This window comes from Aotus nancymaae, unplaced genomic scaffold (genome assembly GCF_030222135.1).
Source record: "Aotus nancymaae isolate 86718 unplaced genomic scaffold, 86718_ANA_hifiasm-v0.15.2.pri h1tg000032l_0, whole genome shotgun sequence".
Classification (NCBI taxonomy): Eukaryota; Metazoa; Chordata; class Mammalia; order Primates; family Aotidae; genus Aotus; species Aotus nancymaae.
The window spans coordinates 5,604,664-5,630,949 of NW_026988445.1; positions in this window are offsets into that span (position 1 = coordinate 5,604,664).

The window sequence follows — 26,286 nt, forward strand, 5'->3', positions numbered from 1 at the left end:
AAATGTAAAATCCAACCATATAATATATCCAATAAACATACTTTTAAAGCACATTGACAAGGCCAGGTGCAGTGACTCACACCTGTAACCCTAGCACTTTGAGAGGTCAAAGTGGGCTAATCACTTGAGCTCAGGAGTTCAAGACCAGTCTGGGCAACATGGTGAAACCCCATCTCTACTAAAAATACAAAAATTTGCCAGTATAGTGGTGCATGCCTGTAGTCCCAGCTACTTGGTGAGTCTGAGGTGGGAGGATCGCTGGAGCCCAGGAGGTCAAGGCTGCAGTGAGCTGAGATTGCATCACTGCACTCCAGCCTAGGTGACAAAGTGAGATCTTGTCTCAAAAAAGAAAGAAAAGAACAGAACATCAAAACACATTGACAAAGAAAGATTGAAAATAAAATGATATACAAAAGTTTATTATAAAATAAAAAGACAGTTCACTACAAAGGACATAAACTATTTTTTAAACATATGAAAAGGACTTTTCTTCATGAAGTACTTAAAATTACCATAGAAGTGGCTTTTCACCTATCAAATTCATAAAGATCAAAAAGTTTTATAACACATTGGTTGTCTGGAGGTGTGAGTAAACAGGCACTCTCCTCTATTGCTTGTGGGGCTGTAAATTAACCCATTTATGGAATGCAATTTGATAATGCCTCCCGAAATTACAAATGCATCTGCTCTTTGATTCAACAATCCCAGTTTAAGGAATTTATTGTAGAGTAATATTCATATATATGTACAAAAATATTCAATGGAGTATTGTCTATAAGAGCAAATGTTTGAGAGTAACTCAGATGTCCATCAGTCAAACTTTTGGAACTATTAAATATAAAAATATGTGTTAGTATGAAATTAAGATTAATATATATAATACATATAATTAAGTATAATTCATTGTATGTATTATATTATATATAATATGTATACTATTATATATAATATATTATGTATATTATATTATAGACATATAATACATATAATTAATTAATCTTAATTCTATGTAAATTAAGATTAATATATATGCATTATATTATATATATTAATCTTAATTTCATTATATTAAGGGGAGATTAAGAGGAGAAAAAGGTTCACTATCAAGGACCATTGCTGGCCCACTTGGGGTTTTTATACCATTTAGAAAAAGGTGTCCTCTTCTTTTGCATAGACACAGTTGTTGTCCAGACCTATTGTTTGTGAATGAGGCAGGAAAAGATTTTATCCTCACTCACTTCCTCAACCTCATACCCTTATGGAGGACAGAGCCATATGTGGCCACCTTGGCTCCAGAGCAAACACTTACATTCCTTTTAAAGATGGCATTTAAGAAACAAAGACATCTATTCTTTTGGCACGTAAGCATACGATCAAACAATTATCTCTCTTCTCTGAGCATAAATAATGTATTGATGATATCTTAATATAACCCACAAGGAAAATAATAATTGGCAGATCTTTAAGCTTTAATCATCTGGTGGAAAGAGTTGTATTTTATTTACCAGACCATCTCAATTTACTTTCTGAATTGAATTAATTGATTAGTTAATTTAGTGCTTAATACCACTTGTTACCTTTGAATAGCATCACTAAACTTTAAATTAGTAAAGTTTGTAAACAATGAATTGGACCACATTATCTCAGATTTTCATCAAATAAATGTTATCACCTACATTTATATGATGCCAACACATCCTTATATTTAATACATTTAAACTATAAGTCAGTTACCTAAAATTTTGGTCCATATTGTGCTTAGATACGGTTTGTATTAGAGCTGATAAAACAAATAAATGCTAACATTTTGGTGACACAATACAGGTGTTCCTAGTTGGCTGGTGTCTTTTCTCTTGAATGATCGGGATTCACAGACCTTTCCACCTTGTGCTTTGCCATGACCTTGAGTCTTGGACTTGTTTGCATATAACTGATAGAAAAGGAAAGAGTGAGAGCTGAATGCAGTGGCACATACCTGTAATCCCAGGAACTCAAGAGGCTAAGGCAGAAGAATCTCTTGAGAACAGAAGTTTGGGACCAGCCTGGGAAATATAGCAAGACTCTAGTTCTTAAAAAAAATAAATTAAAAATTAAAAATTAGTCAGGTGTGGTGGTGCACACCTACAGTCCTAGCTACTCAGGAGGCTAAGACAGGAGAATCACTAGAGCCCAGGAGTTTGAGGCTGCAGTGAGGCTGGAGTATGATTACTCCACTGCACTCCAGCCTGGACAACAGAGCAAGACCCCAACTCTAAAAACAAAAGAAAAGAGTGGAGAATCCTGCCTCTTAAAACCTCAGACAGGAAGCGCTAACTATTGCTTCTGTTATATTCCATTGAGAACTAGTTACATAGCCACACTTCAATACAAAGGCTTCTAAAAATATCTACGGCTGCACAGTTATCAGTCAGAAACAACTACACCACAAAAGAGGGAGCATGAAATTTTGATGACCATCTCTACCTTTGAGTTGAACATGGCTATGGTTATCTCACTGCATAGTTATCCTGAATTCATATGCTTGACCTTTTGTGAACCCAGAATTGGCCTATACATAAGATAGAAGATCTGAATTGAATACAAAGCCTGATGATTCTTAAAAGAATTGCCTACATGTGTACTTACATTGATTCCGTAATCCATTTCTACCCAAAGTCTGCTCTCAAAAGTTTACCTGATAATCTTGGTAAAAAAAATATATTGAGTTCTTCTACAAACTCAATCTGCACTTTTCAGTCTTTATACTCAAGCACCTTCACTGTATCTGACAATTGGACTGCTGCCTATTTCATAGTACTCTCTTCTCCTTTGTCCATACTCACCTCTTCCTCCCTGGTTCCTTTCCTAATGCTCTTTAAATGTTACTAATCCTGAAGGTACAATCCTGACTCAGCACGCTGCCCTTCCCACACCTTCCTTGAATGATCTTATCTTTCACATGATTAGAACTACCACCTGTATGCAGTCAGTACTCAAATTTATATCTTCAGATGTTATCTTTAACCTGATCTTTGGACCCTGCATTCATGCTGAACATTTTTCCTGGATATCACACAAAAACCTTTACCTCATTAAGTTCAAATGCACCTCTTTCTAAATCTGCTCTTTCTCCATTATTTGCTGTCTTAGCAATGGAATCTCTATTTGCCCAATTGCACAATCTAAAAACCTAGAGTTCAAGATTGACCATATTTATTTCAACTCCATTAAATTAATCGTAAGCATATCTGGCTTATGTTACCTCCTAAATAAATTTCAAACCCATTCCTTCCTATTCATTTTCTATTATTAATACTTTATTTTGTAACTTCAAATTTTCTCCTTTGAATCACTGAAATCACCTCGTTTTTGGTCCTTTACTACAGTCTTCCTCTCTTTAGAGTGCATGCATCTTTAATATTGATCTCACCCCAGATCTAGTTACTCAGAACGTCCCAGATGGGGCCAGCATAACCAATTTGAATTTGCACAAAAGAGCTTAAGTAATTTTTATTGCCAGTCAAATTTGGAAATCATTATATATGGAAGGCCCAAGTAACAGATTATATAGCAACCAATGCCTGTGTGTATTTTTTCATGTTTTTATGGATCCTCTCTTGATTTTCTAAGTCCCTAAAACAACACGAGTGACATGAGGCTCTGACAGGATATGTCTAGTTACTTAAACAACTTCAAGTTCACTTCAATTACCATCACTACAGGGTGATTGTGAACTGGAGAAAATCCTGGCTCACACTGTGAATTTTATATGCCCTTGTGTTTAGTACATTAGTCATGTCACAGAAATCTTTCGTGAGGCCATAATCAGGCAAATATTAGGGAATAGATCAATATATAGGCAATCTGAGATCTAATTAGGTCTATTGTATAACCCCAATGACTGAGCTATGAATACATCACTTAAAAGAAAGGCAACAGAGTAGAGAATAGGTGAGTTTGTGTCAGCATTTCTTAGATTTTGGCTACTTTATGCTGCAAGAAATTTGTTGGAAGAGTATTAGGGATTCACCCAATTGGCTGGAGGTAGAAGAAAGGGCTGGTCAGTGAGCAGAAATTCAGAAAGTTTGGAGGTCTAGGAAGCAGGAAATACAGCAGTCATCTCATTAGCAGGAATAGGCTGGTCAAGATGCTTACACTATAGCTCTTGGATAGAAGACCTGCAAGAGCAGGTCCAGCCATGCTTATCTTGTTTATCATTCAGAGTTCTCAGAAAGAATATCTAACTGATCAAAGTTAGGTCATTGCCAGCTCCCTTGATTACGCCAGTGGCAGGGAGAGAATGGATGCAACAGCACAGATTTCAAGTAGGAGGCAGGACTGATCACAATAAGGAAGAGCTCATTGCTCATAAGGAAGTCAAGTCTTATTAAGAAGAGAGAGTAAATGCTAAGCAGCCAATAAAAAATAAATACCAGATGGGCATGGTGGCTCGTGCCTGTAATCCCAGCACTTTGGGAGGCCAGGAGTTCAAGACTGGCCTGGCTAACACGGTGAAACCCTGTCTCTACTAAATATACAAAAATTGGCCCAGCATGGTGGTGCACACCTATAATCTCAGCTACTCGAGAGGCCAAGGCACAAGAATTGCTTCAATCCAGGAGGCAGAGGTGGTTGTGAAACAAAATCACACCAATGCATTGCCTAGGCAACAGAGCAAGATCTCCTCTCAAAAAAAAAAAAAAAAGAAAGAAAGAAAGAAAAGAAAAGAAAAATGAACAAAAATTAAATATCCATCCATAGCAGTGCACATAAGGAATAATGAAGAGGAGAAGAAAAAGAAGGGAGAAAAAAAAGATTGAGGAAATGAGGAAAATATTGGATTCAAACTTCACACAAACCACCACAGAGGAATTATTTTGCTTTGCTTTGTTGCTTTGCTTTTATTACTTTTTAAATTAATCGAAAGAAAATCTCTTATGAACTTGATAACAACATATCTGGTTCTAATAATCCTAGAAATCTCTATTTATAGACATTAAATGTGTGGTTGAAATTAAATATAATGCATGAACAAAATTTCAAGATACATTGAGGATTTGCTTTCTCAATAAAGTATACTACAAAGGGAATAAAGAAATTCTTTACTCAAATTAATGGTGAATTCTTTTGTCATGAGAATAGGAATTTATATTCATTTCAGTGAAAGCACATAAATTGTTCTAGACAAGAAAAACAAAACTAGCCCAAGGCAGTATTTTCATTATAGAAAAAGGCACATGTCCATGAATATCTAGTTTAATATTAACAAAAGTCACTCAATTAGCTATGCATGTGCCATTGTTATAAATATTTATTCACATCTCAGCTAAGTAACACTTACATCTTATAGTCACTGGTTCAGAGATTCAGATGTTATAAACATTACCCTTCTTGCCCTGGTGTGACATAGGGGATTTGAGTCCAAGAAAGTCCTGACTTTTCTCAACACTGGAAATGCAAATTTCTTTAAAACTTTCATCTTTGTGTTAAGGAAATTGCCTTTGTTGTTTGCTGATTTTACTTCCTCTCTAAAATTATTAAAAGAAAAAAAAACCCGATGAGCTAATATTGCCTCTATAATAATGAGTTATTAAAGATGTTAAAAATGGTTTCCTTTTTTCTGTCTCTTGGACAGAAATAGCTCTAGGTGGCCAAAGAAAAGGTAAAACACGTAGAATTCAGGTGAATGAGACCAGGATGACAAAGATTCTGTTAGGCAAGCAATTCTCTTGTCTGTGATAGGCTTTGCTGATCAGTTAGGGTGCTCTTTCCTGCTAAGCCCAGATGTGGATTCCGTAGCCTACATTCAATGCTCTTAGGTGTCGGCCTTCCATCTATGGGACTTGGCATGTAAGATGAGACATTGTTGCTATACGTAATTTAAACCAATTCAATTCATTTATGAGAAAAGATAAGTCTTTGCATGCTACCCTTATCAAAAAATGTATGACAGCACCAATGACTCAAGAGTCTCAATTTCTACTATTTGAAAGGTGCCAATCTGTCCAACCATTAGTTGTTAGAATGTCATATTTTTCCTTTTCCCCAGAAACTTGACTTTTTCTACCACCATGGAGAATAAATTTTGTAAACGCTTATATCCTTTCTTTTCTAGCCTTTTGTCTTCTCTTTTATCCTTCCCCCTGATGACCAGTTGTTTCTTACGTTAGCAGCCTCTGTGCTAGAAATTGAACACACACACACACACACACACATTCGCCACACACATGCACACATACACTAATTATTTTTATATGCTCCAGAAAAATTCTGTTTCAGAGAAGAAAGCAACGTGTTTTCTAAAATAAATATACATATTTCTCTACTCTCTGCCCCCTTAAATACATTCTACTTACAATTAAATTAATGTTTTATAAATATCTGCAATTTTATTTCACAAATACTCCAGAAATAACCTATCAAAAATATTTTTCATGTTTCAGCAGATTTACCTTTCTCCTTGATTTGTTAATAGTAAAACCTATTAAAATCTGTCTTTTAGAGGACTGAAATCTACCTCAGTTGGGCTCAAGCACTGCCCTCCTTCTTTATCTAGTAATTTATCTAGTCAGTTTCTACTTATTTATGCTTATTTCAGATATATTTCTTTTTTTTTTTTTTTTTTTAACAGAGTCTGGCTCTGTCACCCTGGCTGGAGTGCAGTGGCACCATGTCAGCTCACTGCAACCTCCTCCTCCCAGGTTCAAGCTATTGTCTCACATCAGCCTCCTGAGTAGCTAGGACTACACACACATGCCACCACGCCCAGCTAATTTTTGTATTTGTAATAGAGACAGGATTTCACTATGGCTAGGCTGGTCTCGAACTCCTTAACTCAAGTGAACTGCCCACTTCAGTCTCCCAAAGTGTTGGCATTACAGGCGTGAGCCGCCAAGCCCAGCCTTCAGATACATTTCAATGGTCACTTCCTCAAAGAAGCTTTCCTTACTTTTTCCTTGATTTAGCTTTAAGTTCACTTGTTACTGGTTATTAGTGACTCACACACATGCTGATGCTCTTTTCTTTACCTCAGTTTATGATCAGCCATTTATTGCTGCGATTTTTTTCCATCAGTACCTGTTGCTACTACTAGACTGTAACCTCATGAGATCAGAAGCTGTATCTACTTTTGTTTCACATTATATTCACGGTGCCTCACGCAGTTTGTGGCCTATCTTGTGGCTAAACAATAAATAATTGTTTAGCGGATTCGTATGTATTTAACTTCAAGGTATGGATAACTAATGATAGTTTAATATGTCATATATACTAAGTGCATTTTCAGGCCAGGGGAGAAAATATCTTAAAGGAATCTCCAATAGAAAATTTCAAGTATCTTCAACAGGACAAAGAGAAAACTCTCCCTGGGAAGGGGTAGTGCTCCTTCCTGTCACTCCTCAATGGATGCCACATAAGTGGGCTTCTAGTCCGTGCAATAAGATACAGAGAATAGTTGCTTGCATTCCAGCTCCATTTCTGTGACTGTAAACTCTCATCTTCCTCCAAATGGCCCTGCAGGATTGATGGCTCTACATCAAGCAGCTAGGTTAGAGTTAGGAGATAACTTAAGCAATGGGATGGTAATGTTCTCCTCGCCCTGGGCTTAAAGTGACCTGGATAGCACAGGATCCTTAGTACTGTCAGGCTTTTTTCTCTTTTCTGTACCTTTGGGTCAACATTATAAAAGTGATTGAAATCGCTGCCCTCAGTTGGTGTGGAATTAAGGAGACATTTTGGTCCTTATAACCATTAAAGTCTTAATTAAGTCAAAAGTGGGAACTCGTTACCTCCTGTGATGCTCATGTGGTCTAGCTTTCAGATTATATCACTGCCATAGGTGTGGGCCTGCAGTCTCTGCTTCTAACCAAAAGACACTTTTCACTCCAGAGTAGTCATCATACAATCTTGTGTCTCCACAAAGATGGTAGTCAACTTCTCACTGAATAATGCTTCTTTTCTGATTATCTAGAATGGCAGAAGATACACAACATTTGAGCTTCAGGACAATGTTGGAACTTAAAAAAATTCCAGTGCACTGTGAAAGACAAGTTATAAATTTCTTGAGAAAAAAAAGACTATCTTACCCATTTTCAATGGCTTTCTCAGTGACTAGCAATTGCTGATACTGGGTAAAAACTGTTCATTGGTTAACTGATTGTTTTTTAGATGGACTAATTGACACCATCAGTCATGGTACCTACACTATGTTAAATAATGTAGGAAAAAAGAATAAATAAAAGATTCCTCTTCAAAGCTTTCCTCTTAGTTCATTACAAATAAATTACAGTTTCTTCAAAGATTAATTTATTTTAAAGCTTTTGCTAATAATCTTAAAGTAGCTGTCAACCATAATGAAGAAATAAATGTATCTAGTGTTCTTAGTTCGTACACGTTAACCTAGATATTTGCTCTGACATGCCTGGACGAGCCCAGGCAAGTCTTAGATCATAGCTTATTTCCCTCCTTATTTGGAAATGTTATTGCTTCTCTAAGCATTCCTCAAGTTACTTCCTCTTTTCCTTTGTTCTCTGCCTTTACCACTTTAGGAAAGTTTTAATTTGTTAGCCAACCAGGTGCAGCTTAGACTGTGAAGTCCAGTTTCAGCCAATGGAATCAGGACACAGCAGTAGAGCAGATGCATTATATTAAATGGCCCTGCCTCCTTTGTTCAAGGTCCTCTGGTGGCAACATGGCTAGTGGGAGCACCCTTTCTGCAGAAAGTAAAGTTGCCTTGCTGAGAAAATTAAATTTATATTTGAGTGCTACTTCTTTTGTGGCACCGAAAATTCACATATAACAAATAAGAATGAAGATCAGTGGCTCTTGAGATGCTGATCCTAGGGCTACAGCAGGATCACTTAGACAGTGCTTAACAAGAGCAAGCTACCATGCGGCACCATCCAAATATTATGGTTTATTGTGCATGAGGTAATGCCCTGAAAACTGTATTTAAAAAGGTTCTCTATATGATTTACCAGATTTCAACAGATCTAAAATCCAATCAGCTAGCGATGGGAACATGATTTTACCTAGTTCTAAGAAAGAAAAAATGTTGTCAATTACACTGTGCCACAATGCTCATGATGTCACTGAAGTTGAATCCCAATGTTAGAGTTGTTAAAATGTGAAAACCCTGATTTAGATCATTTGGAGTGAAACTCAGGGTGTAGTGATATTGGAGATAATCATGAAGAAACAACATTGGGTCACAAGAGGAGGAGGAAGAGGACAGCAAATAGTTAAGTAAATACTATTAACTGGGAAAAACCTACAGCTGCTTTCTATTTATCAACGAATAAGGCTGCAGATTGCTTCATGTGAATCTACTTCTTTATGTTCCAAAACTCAGAACACTAGGTCAAACAAAGCTTTGGGTTTGGTTTATAAATTCATTTTTGTAAGAAGTATAAAGAAAATGAAATATTTAACCACATGAGTTATTTACTTAGCTGTCTTTTATGAAGGGAAAATGCACAAAATATGATCTTATAATTATAGCAAAGAGAAACAGGAAATGATATTTATGTCAAGGGTCAAGTAGCTCTGATGTGGCAATTTGGATCTGACCACCTGCATTAAGCTGGATAAGTCACACTTTATCAAATCTGCCTAATAGAAATATAGTATGAGTCACTAATGAAACTTTAAATTTTCTAGTAGCCATATTTCAAAAAGTTAAAAGGAACACATGAAATTTATTTTATTAATCTATTTTATTAAACACAGCATAAATAAATATTATCACTTCAATATCTTATCAATAAAATAATGATGAATGAGATAATTGACATATTTTTCAGATAGAGTTTACAACTCTGGTGTGTATTTTACACTTACATCACATATCAGTTTTAACTAGTTATGTTTCAAGTGTTCAAGTGTCCAGTGGATATTGGACAGTGAAGCTTTATATTCTCTCTACTAATTTACATATCTAAAAATTGTAAGAGTATTTGTCTCTCTACAATTGCTTCATGTTGATGTAGCAGGAAAACTTACTGGAATGGGTGTTAAACTCCTTTAGAGAAGATTTCTATCTCATTTTTTATTATCATAGTTATTTAAAAACGTAAATACAAAATGAACATGGTAATGTGTTCATGAAAATGAAGCTTGTATATATAACTTTATCTAATTCAAAAACAAATTATGTTACTTTGACAGGCATAGCCTTATGTATCTCATATACATATTTTGCATATACACATAGTAGATAAATTTGTATATATGTCAGCCTCAAAATCAGATTCAGATTTTGTTCATAAAAGGCTCTGAATTAGTAGCTGAAATATATGGAATATAAAAAATGTAAGACAGTCCCTGCTCTCGAGGAATTTACATTCCAGTTAAGGAAAAGTGTCTATACTGTCTCTAAATGCAGGAGCGCCCATATACTCTAAGATAATCCTCAAATTACTTTCACACACTGGGATTCTGTAATGTTAAATATAACGTGAAATACACAGCATATTAGATAGGTATTATATATCCTTTTGGCAGGCAGGAATATTCATTGTAATGAATTCATGTAATAGTTGACCTGTAATCTTATTAAGCATCAATTCTGATGCCATAGAAATTTGAATTCTCAAAGGATTTCAAAGTAACCCGTAGCACTCCTAAAACAGCTCTTGCTGGGCATGGTGGCTTATACCTGCAATTCCTTTGATATTACAGAACTTTGGTATGCCAAAGTGGGAAGATCACTTAAGCCCAGCCGTTCAAAAGCAGTCTGAGCAACATAGAGAGACCTCATCTGTACAAAGAATAAAAAATGTGCCAGGTGTGTTGGCCAATGCCTGTAGTCCTAAGTACTTAGAGGCTGAGGCAAGAGTATCCCTTGAGCCTAGGAGGTCAAGACTGCAATAAGCTGTGATAGCATGACTGCACTCCAGCCTGGGTGAGAGTGACAGGTTGAGACCTTGTCTCAAAAGCATAAATGAATGAATGAATGAGCAAATAAATAAATGCAGCTCTCTTGGTATCATCTTAGTTTTTGTAATGGTTCTTAATAAACCATATATGTTTGTCCTTGGAATGACATGACTGCAAAAATAAATACTGATTATGATTGTAAAATATAAAGATAATCAAATTTACCACTAGGAACCACAGAAACCATTGAAGTCAAGCTGTATTCTACATAAACATGTCCTAAATTTAATTTTTCCTTGAGAAGAATTTCCAAGTCAAAGTAGGAGACCCCCATGCCCCATGAAACCACGTGCTCAGACGCTGCCAATCGGCTATTACTTGGCTCTTTCTTCCTTTGACACCCGTGCCAGATAAATGCTAGATATGTCAATGCCTTAAGATTTCCCTGAATGAGAAATGGGAAATAAAATGCCCTGTTCACTTATTGTTTCAATTTAATATCAAGTTAAGAAATCCTGCTTGTGACTGAAATCCTGTTTTCTGAGTTGAACGTTCAAACAAACTGAAGTACAAGAAGCCAAATAGAGAAGTGCAGTGATAAAATATCAAAGATTCAAAGTCCATCTTATTTTAGTTCTTTTGAATCTTTCTCTCATTAGTCTTTTATTTTATATCCTTCTTCAAAATTGCCTAATGTCTGTTGGTTCCGAAGAGAAAATAGAAAAGGATCTTGGCATCTTATCAGAAGCCAAATTATTGAGTAGATTTACATTCCTTCATAAGGTTGGCTTAGAGATATGTATGTCTCCCATCAAACTCATATAACCTTCCCTCTGACTTAAACTACAGGTAATCAATTCCATGGCAATAGAAAGAGACTTACCTATTTCTTGGAAAAGAATAGAACAAACAAATGTTTGGACAACCACAGCTGTATTAATATACATGAGAAAGCAACAGCTAGTGTTATTCTACAAAAATGAATGAATGAATAAATAAATAGACTCTAAGCACTTTATTCTTCTCACATAATTTCTTCCCAGTGACATTATTGAACAGGCTGTTGAAAACAAACATCGTTAAATGAGAAAAGAAGAACAGCAGCCTTTCTTATTCCCCGCTGCAACATTTTCCAATGACGAATGCTCCCTAAATGGATTTAGCTTTTTGAAAAGAAGTCAGAGAGAAATCTGATGTGGCCCCCCTGACCCCTGGTAAGCACATGTATCTTCACCTGTCACATAACACACTGGCACTTGCTTACTTTTGAGCAAAGACTATTGATTTTGCTTATTGGCTGCAGGCGAGTCCATAAAGAACAAATTACAAAGTCAGAGGTCCACAGTTAGCAATTGCTTGCATGATAACAGGGGCTTCGCTTCACTCACACGGTTCACCATTAACATTCTCACAACCCCAGCCAAAGGAGAAACCTGGGTAAGAAAACTAGGTTGTGTTTTCAAGTGTTGTAAAGTCAGTGTTGTATACAAAGGTTTCTGTAAAGGATAAAACCACAGGAAATGGGCTACAGCTGTTGGGGATAGTACATGGGAGTGTGTACAAATGTGTGTGTACATTTCTCAGTAATGAAGGGAAAGCAGAACCCTTAGAGAAGAGAATACAGACAATTCCAGATATAGAAAAGGGAACATGGAATGGGCATCAGATGTAGCTGTGAAATTATTTTTTTGAAGCTTAAAATATAATCCTGTGGACTGATTTAGGTATATTTTTGCCTGACGGCAATTTATGAACTAGGTGATTTCTCAAGATAGCTTCTAGGCTAAAGAATGTATGATTTTCTTATAAGAGATTTAAGGATGGCAGAACATGTTTGCTCTATAATTAAACAAAGCCTATAGGTCAAACTTTTCAAAAAAAACAAAATAAGATGGAAAGCAATGGGACTCAATTCAACTTGAAGACACTAAGTTAACCACTCTTTGATCGATTCATTACTATCAGCACTTTAAATAGTTTAATCAACTGGATCAAGCATACAGTGAGCTGAATCTATTGTATAAACTCCTGAAATCCATTTTTCCATGTAACAATTTTCAATAGGGCTACAGTCCAAGATATGCTGATCACTATAGCCAAGAGCCTGAAAATCTGGGGGAAATTAGTGGACGTATTTACAATAATTATTATAGGTTATCTGACCTCTTTTGGACCGAAGATTAGAGTCTAAGTCTAAACCACAACACTCATAATTAAAGTGAAGAGACATAGGATTTTTAAAAAAATATACAAGTCATAAAATTCCTATATCATTCACATAAATGAATCTCCTAGCATTTCTAATTCTTCAGAGGGCAGATATTAAATTCATGTATTTAAGGTATGAAATAATTGATGGACATGGAGATGAAGAGTGGCTCTACTCTGAGGTTTCGTGGAACTTGATCAGGAAAATAATTATTTGAGAAATACATGCAGAAATTATCATCAGGTCATGTTGACCACATAGATAGCCAATAATCAAGATTACCGCAGAGCCCTGAGGTTCACACATGTGCTTTAACCCTAGCATTTAAAAAAATGAAGATGTAGTCTGAATTTAACACTTATTTGCTGAAAGTCATTTACTATATTTGAGCGGATGCCATGCTAAAGAGACTGATCCACAGGCCTTAAATAGCTGCACAGAAAGAAAAACTTCTAAATATACCTTCCCACAAGGCATGGACCCTTATGAATATTATTATGCATTAACATCACTTTGACGGAACTGCTGAGCTAGATTGCAGTTTTAAGTGAAAACTAAAATCCTGGTCACTTTATTTTAGATGACACCACAGAGATTCCCAGGTAAACTCACCCCAGAGAGAGTGTTCAAGAAATGTTTGGCTATGCAAATTACCTGCTAAAATGGATCTGGATGCAATGGCTTGCAGGAGGATTATGTGAGTTTGGAATGAAAATGACAAGTCCAGCTTGGGGCCCAGGGTATGAAACACAGTTGAGAGTTATCGGCTGCCCCCTTAGGCCTTATAAAATACACAGAATGTCGAGCAAGGAAAAGTCTCAAACTAAAGCCAAACTTTTTGCAGTCCCATGATGCTGCCCCTAACCTCCCTCCTATCTCCTTTGGAATCCCACAGCCCTCAAGCACATGGACTTTTTGCGTTGTCAGGTGGATGGAATAAGTTTGTCATCATCTTCAGCTAGTAGTGGCTGTGAACTGGTTTGGGGATTGAGAGAGGAGTTGGGACATTTATGATCTTCCACGATGATCGCTATTGCTAATTCTGCTGTGAAATATGTAGAGCATCTGGAGAGGGAATTCAATAAAGTGTGGCCAAAATAGCACTCACTTTATGCCCTGGCTTCTGGCAACCGTTTAAGACAGCACTGAGACAGATCATATGACTTCAGCCCTTGCAAGACCTCATCACTTTTCATGGGAGAACTGAAAAGTGCTGATCCTGGAGCGTTTATGCTGATGGAACACAGATAAAAATCTGCAGGTGTAACTTTTTTAAAATTTAGTACATGAAGCATAAAAAATATATCAGCCCCACTATACATCATCGAGACCCAAATGCAACACCATCTTGTAGATAGAAAAATACCATCAGACTCTTTCAATGTGTAAGAAAGCATATACAGACCTACGCCATAACAAATAAAAGGTTTAAAAATGCCCCCTCTGTAATGTGTAAGAGATATCAAGTAGGATATTCATGTATTATAAGCCTAAGGGTACATGTCTTTTCAATGAAAAGATATCAAATATTACTGACACATATTTTCATCACCTAATTTTTCATGGAATGAAAGCTTGTTCTGTGGAATGCTTGAAGAAATATTGAGAGGGAAAAAAGATAAAGATGAGGAGTTCTGTAAGAACCAGTGGTGGAAATAGCTAGACTGTAGATGAGGGGAGAAAAGAAGGAAATAATGGAGCTGTAGTAAAAGGATGACCTTCTGAAGAGGCACTGAAGTTAGGTCCCAATTTCCTCACCGAAAGGTGAATTGAACTATATTTTGAATCTAATTCAAAACTCAGTCCTAAGGACTCAATCAAGAAAATGAGCGTTGGGCATGCAAAGACACTTTGTATGCTTCGAAGATACACAAATCCACTTTTTCCTAACTTAGAAAGGCTTATAGTGAATCACAGAATATAATGAAATTGTTTTTGGAAATGGTTTTCATTGCCTGGTTCCTGTGGCCTGAAGAAATTAAAAGTGCTTTACCAAATTTATGCCATTCTATTTTGGATGAAAATATTAAGGTCATTCTTTATGTAGAAAAGGAGATTAAAAACAATATTGACTCACAGTGAGAAAGGGTATATAGGCAAAAATCTCACCCGGGTGTTTGGGATCAGCTGCCACCAAATTTAGGTTCTCAAATTTAAATCCTCACTTCCTTCCAAATGGCTCCTCAAACCTAAGATGTCTGAAATTCACACCATCTTCCACCCCACTTCACCCTGTGAACTTCTCTTTCTGACCTCAGTTTTGTAGCTCCATGAATGATGCAACCAATACTTGAGATGGAAATGTTGCTGTCTTTCTTTAAAAAATAGAGATAGGGTCTTTCTCCGTTGTCTCAGCTGGAGTGCAGTGTCACGATCATAGCTCACTGTAAGCTCAAATTCTTGGGCTCAAGTGATCCTCTTGCCTCCCTCTCCTGAGTAGCTAGGACTGCAGGCATGCCTTACCATGTCCAGGTAATTTTTAAAAAAATTTTATAGAGACGGGGGTCTCATGATGTTGCCAGCCTGGTCTTGAACTCCTGACCTCAAGTGATTCACCTGCCCCAGCCTCCCAAAGTACTGAGATTATTTACAGGCACGAGCCACCATTCCTGGCCCTGAAACCTTTCTATGAACCTCTTTTTTTTCTTTTTTCCCCTACATCCTCAGTCACCAGGTTTCACATATTGTATGCCTAAATAATCTGACCTATAATCTTCTCCCTCCAGTCCTTCAGTTCTTAATTGAGACCCTTTTAACACTTTCTCTTGATTATTATACTTCCTAACTTTGTACTGATGTAACTCAGATATCACTTACCTATCTTAATAAGTTCTCCTCACTGCTACCAGAGTTCTCCTCACTGCTAAAGGAAAACCTGCTTATGTTACTCCCCAGTACTAAAGCTTTCAATGGCTCCTTCTTGCCCTCTAGAATCAAATCCAAATTCCTCAGGGTGGCATGAAGGACATTTCCTCATCTGACCTCTGCCATTCTATTCAGCCTCATCTTCCAAAACCCTACATTCACCCATATTCACAGTCCACTTTTTCCAGCTAACTGGAGCCATTCCTCTGCCCCCCTCCACCTGCTTCCCTCAGCCCATTCACTGAACTAGACTTCAACAATGAATAAAGAAAAGAACTTAGGGCTCATAGACCAAAGATTTCTAGCCTGTGTTTCAAGATATATCAAGCAAACCATATTTTTACATTTCCTCAAAATGTGTCTCCCTTGTCAACTGGGTTCTTGCACACCACAAGAGCCCTGTGAGGTTTCAGACCATTGTCTTTGTTATGAGCTCTGAAAAACTCATTTTGAAATTCAGAGCTGAGTAAAAGCCTGAATCTGCCTTCTCTTCAAAAATATGAATACTATTATATGAGTGGAAAGTTATGTGTATGTAGGCAACTAGGAAACTCTAGGAGCTACTGAAAATTTTTAAAAGGCACCAGGTGGGATTTTAAGAATACTTTTTCTACTATAAGATCTTATCAGCAAAATAACAGGCTCTAGTCTAGGACATCTGATCCCCTAGGAAACCACTGAATCGTTTCAAAACAATGAAAAACAGTCACCAAAAATCCCAGTAACTGAGTGTCTATGAAGAAACTTCTCTAGTAAGCACCAACTTGTACTCCACATAGATATAATGTTTATATGGATTTTAAATTTATAAAAGATAATGTTCTAGCCCATGGAATTGAATAACACACGTCCATTTGTACATTAACACTTAAGAAATTTAAAGAGTGGACCTATCTACGTGGTACTTAGTAGAGACTGCTGTTTGGAGGTCCCTGAAGGACAGCACTGCCAAGTGGACAGAGGGAAGAATCTTACTCCTCTTTGCAAGAGCAATGGTGAGAATACCTAAGCATCTATGGCTCCAGAAGAAGCTTATTATTCTTGCAGGAGCCAGAAGGGAAAATCACGCTGATGGTCTTGAAACAGTCAAAGTCAAATATAACCAAGCAATAAAGTTTCGTGGACACCTCTAAACTGAAGCCTCTTGTAGATGCCTAGTTCAATACTGAAAAAAAAAATCAGAAAAAAATTTTTACAAGTGACACAATTAGCACCTAGGGAACTATATAGTTTGAGTTTTAAAGAAGTCACTTCAAGAAACAGCTCTCTCATCTTCAAATTCAGGTTCAGTCATTTCTTCAATTATTACTGTACATGTATACTAAATTGAGATTTTATTAATGCTTTTCTGTTGTTTGATCCTGCCTTCAGACTGTGGATAATGGCTTTATCTCTGTCGTTACCAAATAGAGATGAGATTCTTGAAGTACGTAGTTGTCTAAGAAGCAAACATCCTACAAACATACTTTTCCAGCTCTGAGAGAGATGCAAATCAAATTTTTTTATCATGATACTTGATAATTTCCTATCAGATGGTTAGTTTTACCTGCATTTCCAGAAGCAAATCCTAAGAGATGAATTAACTGTCCAGAAATCTTATGTAAGAAAAAACTATGCTTCCATTACATGAATCTCTGCTGTGATGGGTGATATTCCTTTAACATGAAAGGATATCTACTTCTTTGTTAGCTTTGGTTTCTTTGGTAGCATCATAGAAGCAGAAAAAGGATATCTCCTCTTCTTTAGATAATCCCCTCATTATGGTTTGACTTGGTTCTGTGTCCTAGACTCAAGAAGGCCAATGGGAACCAGTACTGCTCTTTCCTGCATTACAGTTCACGCGGTGGAACCTAAGAGATTTGTGCATGTTATTCATTTCTTCAGTAGTTCCAAGTACCACAATCTGCCCCTATTCCAGCCCTTTCCAATCTATGAGTTCTTAAAAAAGAAATGCCAGGCTTACATTACATTGAGAATGCTCTTAATTCCAAATTACACACAGAATGTTCTCCAGGGACAGATTGCTTTATCGCTTTAGTTTAGCATCTACCAAAAGAAAAAAAAGTCACTAATACGGTTGAAGATATCTTATTTAAACTTCTAGATGTGAGATCTTCAGCAACTTTGATTTCTAGGATGTTTCCAAGTACTTTGTGGTAGTATACTAAAATTACTACTAGTAATAACTTACATTTATTGAGTACTTATATGCAAAATGATATTTAATCCTTATAGCAATCCCATGAAATAGATACTCTTACTATCTCTTATTTTACAGATAAAAGTAGGCTTCCCATGTGCTGCTACACACATTATTACCAAGAGTGTAAGTACCCATTAGCAAGTCATCACCTCCCCAGAATGCTGAAACTGAAATAGGTCCTCCAGTTTCTCACGGAACTAAAGTCTACCACCCACACAGCTTTTAAATAGTGCAGCATTTTCCCTCATGGTTCCCAACATTGTGTAGATCTAATGTTTCAGAAAATGTGATCCCTCTTAAAGGCAAAATCTTCACCCAGTGGAAATCAATGTTCACTTTCTGTGTGAAATGCTTTACTGTAAAGAATAAACACTGTGTTTTGTGTATATGTCAGTCATAGAATATACTCAATATTGAATACTGTTGATGCTATCAAATATCTATCATTTATCTATTTATTATATCAATTTATTATAATGATCTATTATGATAATATAATAGCAACCTTCTGTTAGTATTAATTTTTAGCATTTCATGTTAATATCATCAAACTTTTGTCACAAAAATCAACCATCATTATAGATAATTTCAATTTCAATTTGTCTACAAAAGAACTTGTTTTCCTTTTCAACGTATCTAGGAGATTCTCTATACTGATAGGAGTCACAATTAAATCTGACAGAATTTTCTCTCTCTTTGACCACTCACTTATACCCTTCTTGTGGGCCTGACCTGCATGTGATTGGATAAGTTTCTTTCTGACTGTGGGATTCTTTCACTAAATAGGCCTGGTTCACAAACTAGACATTAACCAGCTTACATTAATATTTAAAGGAGTAATCAGGGACCCAAAGTATCTTTGATCTGGTTTTGTCTGTCTTGAAAGTTCAAATCGTAAAATTACAGCAAGTCAGAGCTGGGAGAAACCTTAAGAATAAACTTCAATTTCCACATACTGTAGAGAAAATGGAATTCCAGAGAGATCAAATGACTTATTTCTGAACAAACAGGATTAGTAGTTTCTGACTCATAGTTTATGGCCTGTGCCACTTTTTCACACAGTTTCATGATGGATATTCTAAAAGAGGAAACAGATTGTTGATTGAATTGAATAATCACAACACATGAAGAGAGGCATCCTGTTCATATATCTATAAAAGACAGGGTAGCAAGAAACCAGTACCAGAGTAGCCCCACTAATTCCTTGACTCTGCAGACACTGCGCTAGGCATTTTGTTTCTGCTATATCTTTCAAAACACACAGTAACTCCACAGAGTTTTCCATATGAGATAGAGAAGCTGGGAGAACTCAACTGACTTGGCTGAAGTCACCGATTTAGTAAATGGCCCATCTAGATTTTGAAACTAAGTTTTTCTGACTCTAAGCCAGGTTCTTGTCAGTATGATATGCTGTTTAGCATTTGGGCAAAGGGAGGTGATTTATTGTTTTAAAATAGAGTGATATATTTGAAGAGAGTGTTAGGAACTAAAAACTTGGCTTTCCTCTTCAGCTCATTGGAGAGACTACAGAGTGAAAAGTGTACTGGATGAGAATTGTTTGCTCGCTTACAGTGTGAACATTCTGTACTTTTCATCATAGCTGTTTGATATTTTAGGACTATTGATTAAGTGATTTTTCAGGCAAGGTACTTTATTTTATGGGTTGTTTTAATGTCCGGCTGCAACTCATTTTAGCAAAATGACATGCCTCTTTCCTGCCAAAGAGTATGTAATGTAGCATGACTCATCAGAAAAGTAACATGACACATCAAAAATAAATGCTCATGACTACTGATTCAGGTAGCTAATAAAGGCAAGAACATTGTATTATTTAGGTCTAGATAATATTCATGGATAATTCAGTATGCTCAAACCCCTAGAGATAAAGCTGCTAAGGCAAATGCACTGTTTCTGTGGACTTTGCTAAATCAAACCAGATGTGATGCAAGATACATTTGTATCAAAAGCTTTACTTTATAAATAGGCCCACCAGCCAGACTCATTTTCAGGTTTTAGAGCAGGACTCTGAGTGCAACCTGAACCCTTGTTATGAGAAATAATCTGTTTCAGAGAACTGAAGTTTCCCATCAGGTTTCTCACTTTGAACTAATACTTGTTTTAATCCTTTACCCTCATTATACTCCTCAAACCAAGGGTGGGAAGATCTTGCTAAAAGTAGAAAGGAACCACTGGTCCAACTCCTGCTTTATTGGGCTAGAGATTAAGGTGTATTTCAATAAAACAACATCAGTAACACAGAGATACACATTAATGAATACTCCCTTATTTATATGTTTTTATAGTTCCCTACAGTTTAAATAGCTTCTAACTTTCTAAATTATCAGTATAACCTAGGTACTTCATTTCTTTTATTTGGATTATTGCCATTCATTCCTTGGAAATGTAAAAAAGCACATGGAAGATTCTATACAAAATGGGAGGCAATTGAGCTGGTGGGGAAAAGCAGAGACCGGAGACTAATATGGACCTTAGTTCAAATACTCATCACATCATTTACTAGTTGTAGGGTCCTGGAAAAGTTAATCTCTTCTTGCCTCACACATTTCATCTATAATATCCTACTTTTTAGGGTGGCTATGAGGCTTAAATAAGATAATGTGTGCATACACATGTTTATAACAGCACAATTTGTCATTGCAAATATATGGAACCCATCAATCAATGAGTGAATAAAGAAAATGTGGTGTGTATATATATATATACACCATGGAACACTACTCAGCCATAGAATAGAACAAAATAATGACATTCACAGCAACCTAGATATAGAATTGGAGACCATTATTCTAAGTGAAGTAACTCAGGAATGGAAAACCAACATTGCATGTTCCCACTCATAAGTGGGAGCTAAGCTATGAGGTTGCAAAGGCATAAAAATGATGCAATATACCTCAGGGACTTGTAGGAAAGGGTCAGGGGTGGAGTGAGGGATAAAAGACAACACATTGGGTACAGTGTTCACTGCTTAAGTAATGGATGCACCAGAATCTTAGAAACCATCACTAAAGAACTTATTCATGTAACCAAACACCACCTTGTCCTCAAAAACCTATCAAAATTTTTTTAAAAAGTAAGATAATGTGTGTATAGAGCCTTTCATATAATAATTGCTTGATATGGTGAGGCTTTGTATCCCCACCCAAATCTTATCTTGAATTGTAATCCCCATAATCCCCACGTGTCAAGAGAGAGACAAGGCAGGGGTAATTGAATCATGGGGGCAGTTTCCCCCGTACCGTTCTCATGATAGTGAATGAGTTCTCATGAGATCTGATGGTTTTATAAGGGGCTCTTCCCCTTCACATGGCACTTCTCCTTCCTGCTGCCTTGTGAAGAAGGTGCCTTGCTTCCCCTTTGCCTTCTGCCATGATTATAAGTTTCCTGAGGCCTTCTCAGCCATGCTGAACTGTGAGTCAATTAAATCTCTTTCCTCTACAAATTACCTAGTTTCAAGCAGTTCTTTATAGCAGTATGAAAATGGACTAATATGTTGCTCAATAAATGGAGACTATTTTTAGCAGTAAAAATAATAGTGTAAAATAAACTTGGAATTTTCTACAAAGCCACAACTCCCCACAGATCTCTTTTAAAGAAGTGTAAATAAAATATTTATACATTTTCAACCATTTTAGGGAAACTTGAGAGACACCAAACTAAAGAGAAACAATTGCCCCATGGAGAAGATGGTGTGGTCCACTAGAATTAAGAAAAGTCCTAATAATTACTTTTTCCTGACTGGTTTTTGATTCATCATTTTTTAAATTATTTTAAGGCAAAATATACAATTATTGAATTTAAATTGCCATTAGTAACCATATATAGCACAAATTATATAAAACGCTTTTGTGAGTTTATATGTAAGTCTTTCCAAACGGGCTAGTATCCCCCAAGGCTAGAAACCTGATGTTACTTTGTATTTGCAGCACTTTTCATAGAATCTGAAACATAGCAGATGTTAAATAAATGTTGAGAAACTCATGGATAAATTATTTCTCCTATTTTTAGAAAAGAATGAAAAAGCGACAGTGCTTGTTAGATAATGAGTGATATGCTTTATATTTCTTATCAGATAATTATATTGTGTTTGAACACAGACATTTGAGAAGTTTATGGTAGTCAGAGTCATAAAGAATATTTTAAAAGTAACATTTATTGACCTTTCTCCTCATACTTACATTTCTTTTTCACCCTTGTTATAATTATTTTCTTCACACTTATACTGTAGTGTGTGTGTGCATATGTGTGTGTGGAGACACAAAAGTGGAAGGGTTTAAGTTTGCCTCCTTCTTGTTTTTTTTTTTTTAAATGTCAGTATCCAGCTGCATTAGACAAAATGTTTAGCCCAGACCAAATATATGTACACACTTCTTGCTATATTTACATGTAGTTCTATTTCACAGACTGGAAACCCAATTAGAAATAAAACACAATCAAAGAAATCTATATCTTACATCAGTAATTTCTGTTTGAAATAAATAAAATGTGAATTTAAAATGATTTTATCATTTACTAAAACTTTTAATCCCCAAATTGCCCATTCATGAATATTCCTCGTCATCAACCCTCTTGGCAGTCTTAGAAACTGATCTCTACCCAGTGACTGAAAGAAATTCTTCAAATAAATAACAAGGAACATTGACAATTGGTTATACGTTTCATGGAGCAGAAAACAAAACCCTAAAAAGATGAAAATATTTTTAGAGTGTCAACAAATCACATTGTTTTAAAAGTAACCATTTACTTGATTGGCAAAAAGGCAGATATGCATTTGTTTCTGGCCTAGCACTGTATATGGCACATAATAAGCACTCAGTGAATATTTGTTGAACTGAATAGACACAGCCCAGGAGTCAGTTTCAGCACTGGCAATATAGTGGGTATTCAGTCATCCCTATGAACAAATAGGATCAACTGTACAATAATCCCCTTCAGAAATTGATATTTAAAAATGGCTAGTTGAATCAGTATCTTGAATAAAACATTCATTGGAACCCACTATGATAATTAGCAAGCCAAAGGAAGCTTTTCTGCCATAGTCAACAGAAACACTGTATTGTGTTAGAACAATCCAAAGAAGGAAGTGGAGGGCAAAACAGAGCTGAAGGTGATATCAACCTCAATGCATGGAAATAAATTCACAGCACTGGCTTAAGGAACACCAGCATTGGCATTCAGAATAAATTAAAAAGTTTTAACCAAGGGAAAAACTATTTCTGTCACTGCAAGTAGCTCTTTGCTGACATAAAATGGTACAAGATACACTGAGCAGTGAACGAAATGTTCTCATGGTCTGATTATCTATAGACCTTTTCCCACATTCATTATCTGAAAAATTATGTTTTTGCTCTGTTCTCTCAATCCTGCCTTAGCAGGTAAATAAATTCATTAAACTATCTCAAATTACTGATAATAGAAATGATAAATGCAGCCCCTCTCTGCACATTCTTTCTGGCAACCACTACTGCTAGAGATGCAACAAGAAGGGCTCTTGCTGCAAAGTGAATTTGAAAGGCAAACTTAAAATCTATCCTACAGGAATGTAATCCATCAAATGTGACACACAGAAGCAACACTATGGATAATGGTGAGGAAATGCATGGAAGATTAGCTGAATTAAGAAGTATGTGTTTAAAATTTACAAGAAAGAAACAAACCCATTAAAAAGTGGGCAAAGGACATGAACGGACACTTCTCAAAATAAGACATTTATGAAGTCAACAAACATATGAAGAAGAGCTCAACATCACTGATCATGCAAATCAAAACCACAATGAGATACCATCTCTTGCCAGTCAGAATGGCGATTATTAAAAAATCAAGAAACAACAAATGCTGGTGAGGTTGTGGAGAAATAGGAATGCTTTTACACTATTGGTTGGAATGTAAATTAGTTCAACGATTTGAAGATGGTATGGCGATTCTTCAAAGATCTAGAATCAGAAATACCATTTGACCCAGCAATCCTATTACTGGGTATATACCCAAAGGAATATAAATATTTCTATTACAAAGATACATGCATGCATATGTTCATTGCAGCACTATTCATAATAGCAAAGACACAGAATCAACCCAAATGCCCATCAATGATAGACTGGATATACACCATGGAATACTATGCAGCCATGAAAAGGAACGGGATCATGTCCTTTGCAGGGACATAGGCTGGAAGTCATTATTCTCAGCAAACTAATGAACGAACAGAAAACCAATCACCACATGTTCTCACTTATAAGTGGGACCTGAACAGCAAAAACACAGGGACAGAGGGAGGGGAACAACACACTGAGACCTGTCAGGGAGTGGGGTGAGGGAAAAGATAGCATTAGAAAAAATAGCTAATGCATGCTGGGCTTAATACCAAAAAGATGGGTTGATAGGTGCAGCAAACTATCATGGCACATGTTTACCTATGTAACAAACCTGTACGTCCTGCCCATTTACTCTGGAACTTAAAAATTAAAATTAAAAAAAGGAAGTATGTGTTTACTACCTTGTACAAAGTGTGATAAAAATTCGTTCAAATATGAGAATTGGGCTCTGTGGGTGTGGTGATACTATAGGACATTTCTTACATAGTACATTTCTTAAAGTATTTTACAAGTGGTATTTGGGTTTCTAAACTCACCAGAGGAACACAACAAACAAAACAAAACAAAAAGAATGGTTAAGCTATTCTGCCTCTGATGAAAGAATACTATAATAAATAGCATGCGTCTTGCCATTGCGAATTCTGCGTCAACTAAGGAATAAGACAAAAAGTCAGCAGATGAAACCAAAGTGTCATTTTTACTACGGTTAAAGAATAATTTGAACAATACAGCATACACGGGATTTTGAGACAAATCAGCCTGCTAACTGAACAAGAGGATCTGGCAGACTTACCTGCCCAATCTCAAGCAAAGCTGGTGGATGACAGCCCCATCTTTCACCACTGCCTCTCACATGACAAGAAAAGAACCTGTCCTGGTGGAGGCACGTGGAAGAATGCCTGTTCGCTGTGAGCAGCTTGGCCTCAGTAAGAAAGGTAAAACTAGACTGAGCATTCCCAGTTCACTCTTTCCAATTTTGCCAGTAATATTTTCTATGTCAATGACAATGAATACAACATTAGAAGTGAAAAGCAGTGTTATCTTCTTCACAGAATAAACTGGCACAAAATTATTGATATTTTCTTGTCAACCTAGCTCAACTTAGATTTCCAATGATTATAACTTGATTTCATTCCCAAAATGAGTATTTTTTTTTTTTTTTTTTTTAAGACAGAGTCTCACTCTGTCACCAGGTTCCAGGCTGGAGTGCAATGGTGCCATCTTGGCTCACTGCAACCTCCGCCTCCCGGGTTCAAGCAATTCTCCTGCCTCAGCCTCCTGAGTAGCTGGAACTACAGCCGCGCACCACAACGCCCTGCTAATTTTTTTTGTATTTTTTAGTAGAGACGGGGTTTCACTGTACTGGCCTGGATGGTCTCGATCTCTTGACCTAGTGATCCGCCCACCTCGGCTTCCCAAAGTGCTAGGATTACAGGCATGAGCCACCGCACCCGGCCTATTTTCTTCTATCTACTTCCAAAATGAATACATTGTTAATCATAGATACTATGAACACCTTATTCTGGAATGAATTGATATTTTTTACTCTGCTTTCAGTAGTTTTTTCACACAGTCATGCCTTGCTTAACGATGGAGCTACATCATTAGGTAATGTCATCATTGTGTGACTGTCACAGAGCATACTTACACGAACCTAGATGCTTTAACCTACTACACACCTAGGCTATATGGTGTAGCCTTTTGCTCCTAGGCTACAGACCCGTACAGCATGTTACTGTACTGAATACTACAGGCAATTGTAACACCGTGGTAAATATTGATGTATCTAAACATAGAAAAGGTACAGTAAAAATACAGTATTATAACCTTATGGGACCACCGCCATATGCATGGTTCATCATTGGCCAGAATGTTGTTATATGACGCTTGATTGTACTTTGTAAATTCTGATTTATACCGCATACGTCTAGTTTCCGGGAGCACACCTGTATAATTATGTAATACAGGACTTAGCAGAGAACTACATGCAATTAGATGTTAAACGTGTTCTGACAAAAACCTGAGTTGAACCATATAGCTTA